This window comes from Streptopelia decaocto (genome assembly GCF_964273445.1).
Source record: "Streptopelia decaocto genome assembly, chromosome: 2".
Lineage (NCBI taxonomy): Eukaryota > Metazoa > Chordata > Aves > Columbiformes > Columbidae > Streptopelia > Streptopelia decaocto.
Genome location: NC_138655.1, coordinates 90,602,894 through 90,614,069, shown reverse-complemented (window position 1 = coordinate 90,614,069; position 11,176 = coordinate 90,602,894).

Below are 11,176 nucleotides of genomic sequence, written 5' to 3'. Positions count from 1 at the left end.
AAAATAGTGTTTTACAAAAGACAAAACTGGGTGTTCATTTATTATTGACCACTTTGGAGAATGTGGTCACGAGTGTTTCAGGTGACCATGGCTGAGATCATAAGCATTTCAGGTGATCATGGCTGTTGAAGAGCTATCCTTTTTTTCCAGCCATTTAGCCTCTTCACCTGCTACATCTTCCCCTCCAGGGGAAGATTAATTCCTCTTTTCTCTTCCCACTTGCCACTTTCTAGACAGATGACACTTGTGTTTGAGATCTGGATACCCTCCTTGGAGAACAAGAGGGACTGGTGAGGCACATGCAGCAGTGCCTGCAGTGGAAACTGAAGTCACTGCTGTTCCTTTCCTTTGGCATCACCCATAATGCTGTCATCTGGTCTCTGTGCCAGGGATGGACAGCCACCAATGGCCTACTTCCTTGTGAGTCGTGTTTTATCAGCAGTTTCATAACAAAAGAGTTTTAGGTTTAACTCCAGCTCTACTTTTGTGTTGATATCACTGATGGGTAATAGTGTGACCTGTTTAACAGTGTGACTGTACAATCTATGATTATTACCATGTTGTTCTGGTTTGACTGAAAATGGGTTAGTTTTCTCCATGCAGTTAGAAAGCTTTCTTTTTCAAAGCTAGCACTCTCATTATTTGGACTTAGTTTGAGAATGAGAGATAACACCCCAGCACATAGCTAATGTTTTCAATTGCTATGGTCTGAGAGCCGAGGACACTCTGAGTGCTCTGCCCACAGGTGTGAGGCACCAAGGAAGGGGAGCATGGATGGGCCAGAGCTTGACTGATATCCAGACTGATCGATAAGAGTATTCCATCCCGTTAGCATCATGCTTTATATTTAAGGATAGTCAGGATCTTCCAGTCTCTCTCTCTCTCTGGCACTTCTCTTTGCCCTTGGAGACCTGTTTGGTGGAGTTTTGTTCAGGTGTTTAGTTTGGCCTTTTTGTCATCCTGCCGTTTTGTGGAGGTCTCTGGGCTTTTCTGCCCTTTTCCTCTTTTCTCTCTCCAGGATAGGCTCTTGGGACCAGGGTGCTGCTGCTTGGGACTGGCTGCTCAGTGTGGACAGAGTTCAAGAGGAATTGCATTGAGTATCTTTTATTTTGTAATCTATTTCTAATTTATAGATATATATTTACTAGTAGTGTATTAGTATTTTGTTATTTTATTAACCTGTGTTTGTCTCAATCCAAGTTTCTCCCTTCCCTTTTGATCCTCTCCTCTATTGGTGGGGAGGAAGGGAAAGGGGGAGAGTGCGTGGCTATCGTGGCTGTATTGCTAGCTCGGGTTAAACCACGACACATGTAAAAGATACTACATACTTTTGTAGAGACTGGGAGACTTTTTGGGAAATTGAGTGTGAAATATAAGTGAATGCACTGAACTGCGTTTTGTACACATAGGTGCACACACACACACGTGGATCTAGTTGCAAGCTCTGCTCCATAAAATTGGTGTTGATTTTAAAGATTTTGCTTATGCTTTCTGCAGCCTCTTTCCTGTCACAGAGGCAAGGAGCACCACAGGGTTTGCCCTGCAGGGTACTGACAGCTTGGCACTTTGCATTGTATGGCTGAAGGGTCACTGACCCTGGTGTCACCTGGCCAGGAGCAGAGTTGCTCCTCTGCTGCTGGTGACCTTGTGGCAGTGACCCAGCCCTTAGGAAAAGGTGCCTCTGTTTCCATGTAGATAGCAAATACTGCACTGCTGGGAGAGTGGCTTAGCTAGGACAGTGAAATGATGACCCTTGTTCAAGCTCACTGAGCACTGTTAAGTCGTACTTATTTGGGATCAAAGTGAACCCTGGCAGAATTGGCTGGCACAGAGGCTGGGCTGGGTGCAGCGTTTCTCAGCGTGGGGATGGAGCCCTTCTGAGGCATCGAAACATGCAAATCGTTCCTTTCTGTTTTGGACACCACCTCCTCTCCAAGTTCATTTGGAAGGATTTCATTCCAATGTTTCTAGAATCCCAGAAGGGAGCTTAATCACTTCAGCATCATCCTCATGCAAAGCGTACCTGGGGTGCTGGATGGCTGAATAACCTCTCATGCACTGAGAGCCATTAGCATTTGAATTAGTGACATGAGGATAACAGGCGATTATCCCATTTAACAGCTGTTGAGTGCTGTTAAAGGGATACCTTCATGAAGAAGGAACAAAAATGTAGTAGATTATTCTTTTTTACTAAGGGCTTCTCTACCTCGTGTGGATACTGATGTCCTCTCATTTTTGAAAAGTGATTCAGTTTACACAGGGACATCTTATAATCTTTAAACCTTCTTACTGTAGAGAGCTAGAAACCTAAAGCACCTACAGCATGCCAGCGGATGAGAGTGAGAAAGTGGAACTGTCCCCAAACAGAAAGGGAAGTGGGACTGGGTATTTGGGAGCCAGGCTAAGCCAAGCAGTCACAAGTATGCTGCATAAAGAAGCAAAAGTTAAAGCATCTACTCTGCTCAGGAGCACTCCAGCAGTAAGGAATGTGTATGGGATGGCCCTGACTGCCATCTGCATTGGTGGAAACATAGCTATTTCGGGTGGCAGGACGAGCCAGGCACCAGTTAGAGCCCCTGGAGTGGTATAAAGGATGAAAAACAATCCTCTCCCTGAGGATTTAGCTAAATGCATAGAAGTGCATTTTGAAAATGTAGGATCTATCATACATATAGCATAAGAAAGTCTTTCTGTATGTGGGGCATTTTTTCAAAAGAAGAATCAAGTGAGCAGCAATTATTACAGTTATTAGCACAGGGGATGCTGCAATACAGATTAATGTCATGGTCCATGACACCATTTCTCTTGACAATGTGTTAAACAGAAGACAAAATACTGGTCCTCATCATCACAAAGATGGTCTGGTCTCTTGCATCAAAGAGGTTAAGACTCCTCATGTCCCACTTGGAGTCTCCAACATGACTCATTTTGAGGCTCTGCCTTTTACACTAAGCTGAACAAATTGAGGATGCTGTACTTTGACAAGGATTCAATCCAATGTCTCTTTCCACTGGTGTGCTGGTGGCTGGCCTCCCAGCATTTCAGAAGGTCTGACTGCCTATTCAGGTGTGCTGCTGACACCTGACCCCCTTTCTGAAAACTGGATCAAACTGGGTGCCCTCAGATGTTTATGAAAAGTTGGATTCTGCTTCCCTCCAGACAGCAGCATCTCACAGAAAACAGAAATAAAACCCCCAGGCTTTAATCTTCAGCAGACAGCGAAAGGGCACAGTGATGTGGGTAAAGTGAAGTGGCTTTTTTGTTCCCAAGTGATGTTTTGGGGAGGACAGAAGTGCCACGCTGGATCGAGGCAGCAGTGCTGAGTACCCAGGGCTTTTGGGCCAAAGCAAGACAATTCACATGAGACAATTAAGGGTTAAGCTGCCTGGAGAGGGCCCTTCTTAACCACAACCATCATTCAGTGACTAGCATTGTGTTATGAAACTTGAGGGCTCATATCCTTCTCAAAGCTAGCTGGCAAAGCTATGGCTTGCCTGCATGGGAGGCTGTGTGTTGAACCCTAAGCTGGTGACACGAGGTTGTGCCTTGGGGTGGGTTAACCCTGAAGGGTGAGAAAATCAGTTTAAGATGGTGAGGTTGTCTCTGGGGCAGAAGTGATGACAGTGAGTGAACAGAAATGTTTCTCTAGTCTTTTCTGTGCAACTGGATGTTTTGGCTTCCTCTAGGCTTGAGGGGGACAAACCTTTTGTAACAAGCCAGAAGAGCTTATGGGGTAGAAGATTTTTCTACATGCTTTTTCCATCTCTTTCAATACTATTTTTTTCATCTCTTTCTGTAATCTCTTCTTTCTCTTTCAATAAAATCCTTTGAGGTGGGTGCAGTGGCAACACCCGAGCACATTTATAATGTTAAATAACATCCTTCCTATTATTTCTTTCCTAATTATTTTTACCCTTTGTGATGACCACTTATGGTCTAACTAATGTAAGCATTCTTTCCATCCGAAGTAGCTGTAGCAACAAAGATGAAGAGATCTGCTTTTAATGTTACTTGTTTCTGAGCAGGCCTTTTTCATACCATCCTTACCACTTATCTGACCATTAAATCTGCAAATACATGCAAACGGTATTTACTGTGTTGTTACATGTACCTCGAAGCAGATGGTGAGCCAGTACCAAAGCTCACATTTTTACACCTTTATGAAACATCTGGGGAGCAGGATTGAATTTCTGCCTTGGCTTGGGGATTCACACAGACCTCTGCCTCTGTTGCAAGTACCTCACAACTGCTGCCAATCCTGACTGCATTATTTCGGGGTATTTTTCTTCATATAGTATTAATAAAGGAATGTTGACAACACTTCTTCCACCTCCCTGTCCCCCCCACCCCCAGCTAATATTTCCAAAGAGCCATGCCAAGGCTTTGAACCATTGCCATGTGAGTTGCTGGTGGCTCAGTCACCTGGGTGTCCTACTTTTTCCATGCTCGGTGATCCGGCTCAGCTGATATTGCAGCATCTGATGCATTGCATGTGGGCTGTACAGATGCAGGGAGCTGGGGGTGCTGCAGGATGGAACCCAGGGCAGAAAGCTGAGCTCCTTTTGCACCCTGACATAGGAACAGGAGTGGAAAGCACATCTTGCTGCTCCAGGGTGTGAGCCAAGCCTGTAGAAAGGCTCCTCGTGACATTGAACCATCTGAAGGGCTGTTGTTAATCACTGTAAGGAGATCAGGCAGGTCTGTCCTGTAACCAGGGCTAGCAGCAGGCTGCGTGGGACCAGCTGACACTGAGGACACCAGGAGCTGCTTGGACTCATCCACAGGCAGAGCAGGAAGGAGAGTGACTTGGCAGAGGGACTTGCCAAGCGAGGGCCTGAACCGCAGCCTGTTTGAGGGACGCTGAAGCCAGCTTGCCATGGCCACACAGGGGCAGTGCCTAATCCCGTGGGCATCCTTGCTGTGCCATAGCCATTGGCAGGGTGGGCGTCCGTGCCAGCCCACAGGCTGTGCCATTAGCTCTTGTGGTTTGTCCTGCAGGCATGCCCATTGTTCCGGGATGTAGCATTCACTTGCTGGTCCTATATACATCCCCTGCTCAAAGCCTGTGGGGTTAAACGGATGAGATGGGTGTGGCCAGGAAGAGTGAAACCCACCTGTGGAGTTTCCTTGGGAGAGTCTTCCCTGCTGATGAGTTCAGGAGTGAAGCAGCACTGAAACCTACTCATGTTTCCTTGGGCAACATCCAGGCCTTGGGGAAAATCTCCCAGGAGATCACCCTCAAACACACACAGGCAGCCCTCATCCCAAAGCTCTGCATTTCCGCTTACCACCCAAGAGCACAGGGTTATTAGGCATTCATTCACTGAAATTTTACCTGCAAGGTCCATATGTCTTTTTCTGGCATCATTGCAGTAGGTCTCCTTTTCAGAGAGAAGTAGGTGTGTGATACGTCTGACATCTGCTTTGGGATGGGATCAACTGCACCTTCAATACATCTGTTTCTTGAGTGGATCTGATACCTTTGTGTGGCCAAATGAATTCCTTAACTTCACTAAGCCACCTTTCTCATCCCTGCAACCTTCATTGCCATTCCTCCCCTGCAGTGCCCATGCTCATTTTCACCATCTTTCCACTCTTTTTATAACTTTGTTTTCAGAGGCCTCAGCTACGGCTCGCTCCTTCCCATCCATGTGGTCCTTCTTTCTCCTGCACAATGCCTCATGGTGTCATTCTCCCTTCTCCCCTTTTTGGAGTCTTTGCTTCTCCATAATGCTTTGTCTTTCTACCTGTTTTTCTCTGTCACATTGTATGACGGTTCCCAGGCTCCCTATGCACAGATCCTCACAAACTCTCCTCCCTATGTCCTCTCTTCTTCCCTCTCTCTTCCCCTGGGCAATGGCTTGCTGCCTGTTTGCTGAACTTGGTTCTTTGGGAAACACCCGTGCTAGTTCCCCCAAGCTCTGCCTGCCCAGCAGGCTCCAGGACAGCACGCTGTCACCCAGCTTAGCTCCCAGCCAGCCGGTAGCCGAGACAGGTCTTCATGGGCAGAAGAAGGACCTTTACTAGAAAGATCCTTAGCTGATGTAACTTGTCATTTTAGAAGGGAAAACGGGCCTTGGGATGTGCATTCCTGACACTCTGCAGTCAGTGCACATCCCTGAGATTCACTGGGCTTTCTTCTCTCTATGTTCCCCATCACAGCCAAGGCCTGGCGCAGGAGAGCCCAATGCGCATCCCCTGTGCCCTCGACCAAGCACAGGACTCCTCGGGGGCCTTTCTCCAGCAGCTGCTGAGTGCAGGGATCCCTTTATAACCTGATCTCTGTCACACAGGGATGGTATGCAGGGTAGGTAAACTGAAATCCCACTCTGAAACCCTGGAGTGCAATGTACAGCAGTGAGTTCAGCTGGGAAACTCGGCGAGTTTGGGGCCTGTTCTCCCATCTAGTGTTGGACTTGTTCAGCTGGGGATGGACCTTCTTTTAAAGTTGCCCCTGATCCCAAGTGCCACGGTGAGACTTTGCTGCTGCTTCAGACCCAGTGATGGGAATTGCTGGGGAGAGAACAACTTCAGGCCACAGGCTGTTTTCCCTTGTGGCTGAGGAGATGCTGTGTTTATTATCTCTTTCCCTGAGAAAACACAATTCCCCAGGGTGACTGCACTCTGACACTGTCCCACTGTTACAACAACAGCTGACAGATGCTCTTTCAGCTCTTGGGCGGTATTCAGGCATTTTGGCAGTGAGGTACAACAGAGCAAGAAGCCATACAGGTCAAGGAAAGATGCCTGGGGAAGACAGAAGTGTTTGAAAAGAGGATGTTTCCCTCGGCACCACCTGAGAGACGTTTGTCATTTATTCCAGATTTTATCAGGGCACCACTAGCAGCAGTGATGCAGACTAAGTCTCAGCATGAAAAGTTCAAAAAAACCATGTTTCTCCATATAAGACACCGAAGTTTGAATGCATGGACATCTGCTGGTCTACCTCCAGACCAGAAAGAGCAGTGTCTGTTATTTCTTCCTGCCACAGATGACATTGTGAAGGTTTGCAAACAGCCAGAGCTGTGGCTCTCAGATTGGGGGTGCCAGCAGGGTGGTATTTCTTAAAGTGTGGCTCCACATTGCACTGATCTGCAGGCTGCCCTGCTTTCAAACACACAGGCATTGGAGAGAGAGGGCCGCAGGCATCAGCCAGATGTCAGAGTGCCATTGACTGAGGGGAAAGGAGCGCAGCATCTCCTGGTGACTGAGACAGCTTGGGTGGATTTGCACATAGGAAGTTCCTTTAAAATGTGTTTCCTCCCACTGCCTGGCCTTTTGTTTTTCAGCCATGCTTGATGCTGGCATTGGAAAGCTGAACTCCTCAAAAGTGAACTTCCTCTCCTGCTATAAACTGACCCCCGGGGGTTGCTATAGTGACTGCAGAGCAGCTCCGAGCTGTGTAAACACTCCCTCCCGCTCTCCATCACACGGGATGCGCCCAACAACCTGCATTATGCAGGCAGTTGTGAAATGCAAACCCAACAATTTCTGTGCTTCCTCCCTGCTTCCCCTGCAGGGAGGCAAATGCAGAAGGCTGGTAGCAGGCACCAACACGCCCGTCCCTGACGAATTCAGGCACATGGAGTGGTACCGCAGAAACCAAACCCAGACAGTCATCTGGGAAGCTTGAGCAAGGTGGGGAAATATATGGTGCAACTGGACACCCTGCAACATCTGATTCCTGTGGCCTCACTAGCTGTTGAGCTTCCAGCTGGGCGGGGGGAGCAGTTTAGGGGAGCAGTTTGGTACACACACTCACAGCTTCTTCTGTGTAATTAATTCAAACAATCAACTGAGTGTGAAATCCACCAGTTTCTGGGTCCTCTGTTGCTCACTTTGATGTCAGCTCTTCGTCTTTCATTTTCTTCTTCCCTTTTTTTAAAATGCATTTCATTAAAGTCTGTAGCTGACTCTCTGAGTCACTTTCCAAACACTTCCACACTTGTGTGTGACTGCATCCATGCCCACAAAACTGGGTCAGGTAATTCAGCAGCAGCAGCCTGGGCAACACACTGAAGCACCCAGGGAGGTGTTTCCCAAGCAGATCAGGGTACATATCCCCTAGGGCCACTGCAGATGTTCTTCCAGAACAGAGGTGTTGCTTAGCTGGGGATTTCCAGCACCACCAGACCTTGAGACTAACACGGTCATCAACCCCCTCTCATTAATGAGGCCCCTCCTTCCCCGCTCTGCCCCCACCAGCACCCTGTGCTGCTTGGTGCCCTGGAGCTTGCTCTGTCTCCCTGCACCTGCAGCCGGCTCTGGTGCAGGCAGGCAGAAGGGCCCTGGCCCCGAGCCACCATACTGAGGTGCATCTTGCTGGGTTCACAGTGCAAGTGATGTCTTCCAGAAATAAGGTTGCTGTTCTACCACAACAGACACATTTCAAAGGTTCGTGCAATGTTGCCCCTGCTCCGTGCCATCAGGGGGGCCAATCAGAAGTGTCACTCATCCCGCTGAACACCCCCACCTCAGCCAGCTGCCAATACACACTTTTGATTTACTATTAAGAAACTTCCTGGCAGGAGGATGGATGGATGGACTTATGTCATGCTGTCTTTATGTGCCTGGGTGTCACTGACCAAGCTGATCAATAGGTACCTTTGAACAGACAGCGGCAGGCTGTCTGGGGGTTCCCTGACTTTTCATCCTTTCTGCCACATCCGAGGGTGTACACAACCTCTGTTAGCAAAGATATTGGCAGAGGCAGGACAGAAGGAGGTTCCTGGAAGAGTGCTTGTCTGTAATCCTGAACATGTCCCTGTGACTCAGCACTGGGGGGAGGCAGAGGGTCGATGTGGCCCACTCGTCCACCCCAGTGAGTCATTACACCCCAAAGAGAAAAAGAGCCTTAAAACCTCACTCTGATCACTGTGAATGATGGCAATGGGACATATTGTACAAAGTACACTAAATCAAAGGCAATTCTGTTATGCAATACTTTACAATACTCAGTCCCTATAGTGTCTCAACAGATGGCAGGAGCTGAGTCTGATTAAACAGAGTTTTCTGAATCACTCACAGAAACAACTGAGAGTCAGGCAAAGGCATATAGCGACATGCAGCTTGGAGCGCCTTCTAGGTCTCGGTGGGTTTGCACTTCTCCCTTCACTCTGTGCCTGCTTCCATAAGGCATTTAAAAATAGATCAGCTGAATTAGTTGGCGTGAGTATGTGGTCTCTCCTGCTCCTGTCAAAGGAGATGCTGGACTCTCTGCTGCTGTCTCTGAGAGGATCCCAGCATCGAGCAGTGCCTGCACTCAATGCAGAAAATGTGGTGAAACCAGTAACATGATAATGACACCGATGCTCCCTTTTTCCCTGAGATTAATGTCACAGAAATAAACAGCCTGCAGATCCCTTATTCACATAGTGACTTAGAAAGCGTGAAGTGGGCCACATGTACCCATGAGTAGCTGGCCAGAAGGGAGGCAGGAGGCAGGAGAACAGGTAAAGCAGATCTGCTTTGGCAACTCTGGGAGCTCAAAGATCTCCGGTCAGGTGAGTTTATTGGTTTACTTCACAAGAAATCTTAAGCTAGCTTGGCCCTGATGAAGGAATTGGACAGCCTCAAACAATGTGGCATCTGAATTATGTTTATAGAAGCAACTAACAACCTGGATGCTTCACAAGTTATTAAAATCTCTGCAAACCTCGAGAGACTGGGGCTCTTTTGTGTAATGTTTTATAATTCTGCTTGGGAGTCCAGATCTGGGGGCCCCACAGGGAATGGCACCAGGTAGTTCTCCAAGCCCAGGTCTCCCCCCAGGGCTGTGTCTCAGCCGAATGCCTGGCATGGTGGGGGCACACGAGTAGGTGCCACCTGAAGCCACCTGCGGTCTTGGTGTGAGCACGGCATGTGCTAAGGAAGCCTGAAGGAAGACAGTGCAAGGAAGCTTTCAAGCCTTTCCTGCATCTGGCTCCCATCCAGCTACAAATAGTCCAGGGATGCCCTTTCCAGATGTGGGCTGACACTGTGGCTGTCCAGGGAAGCTGGAAATTGGTGGGGGAGGGAAGGGAGGAGGAGGCATTATTAGCAGAGCTCAGCTTAAAAATGAGAGTAGGTTTAGGAGGCTTCTGCAAAGTCTCCCTTCTGCAGAGAGAATGTTTTTTGAGGCACCTCTGGCTGTGGATTGCGAGTGACCGGTCATCGCTGCGGGTGGCTGCTGCTGCTGCCTCCCAAAGCCACAGCAGCAGCATTGTTGAGCTGCAGACGTGCAGAACAGCTCACGCCAAGGCTGCACACTCACAGGTGATCTTTCGGTCTGTACATTTTCCATCGGAGCTGGCAGCAGCTCCTGCGGTGTGCATGCTTCGTTGGCTGTCCAAAGGAGGAACCGGGCAGGCGTTGATCCAGTTGAGGCGGTTTCGAGGAGCAAAGGCAGGAAGGAAAATTACCAACTTTGACATATGTTGCTCCCTGCAGGTCTCTCTTATTATAGCCTGGCAAGATGTCAAGGTGCACAGACACGACCCAGACCTGTAAAACCCCATGGCTGCTTTGCCTCCCGTCCCACCCCTTTCACACAGGCAGAAATGACAAAATCATTTCTGGCATACCAGGAAATCCTGGTTCTTGCTATTATGAAGGAGAGAGCATGCACTTATACAACCCTGAGCTGCCATCAGAGGGACCCGCAGGAGGGAGGGGGGGAATAGTTCACTTGGAAAGGAATGCTGCAGTGTAGGGCAGTGGTTTTGACATACTGGAGCGAAACTTGGCATAGGGGAACAGAGGGAATTTGTTTGCCCAGTAGACGTGGCACTTGAGCAAGAGATTAAATGAAATGGCAGTGGAAATCTTGAGAGATCTGAAGAGGTGGGTAGTTAGCTCAGGGCATGTGTCTGTACCCCTTAACACAGGTTTCACCATGCTGGGTGTCCATAGCTTTCTAAAAACTGTTATTTATCTGCCTCTCTAGCCCTTTTGTCCTACCAGCATACATGAGAGGCCAGCTGTGTGCCTAGTCCTACCCAGGGTACAGCCTCCAACTTGGCAAGAAGAAATGAAAACCCAGGGTTCAGCGGCCTGCAGTGTTTATCAGCCATTTGTGATGGCAGAAATCTACTTACTTTTCTGAGAATATTTATCCACTGTAGCATGCCAGGAAGAATGTAGTGTGGCATAGCAGCCATCCAGAACAATAGCAAATATTTGTTCCTGGTAAAAATTT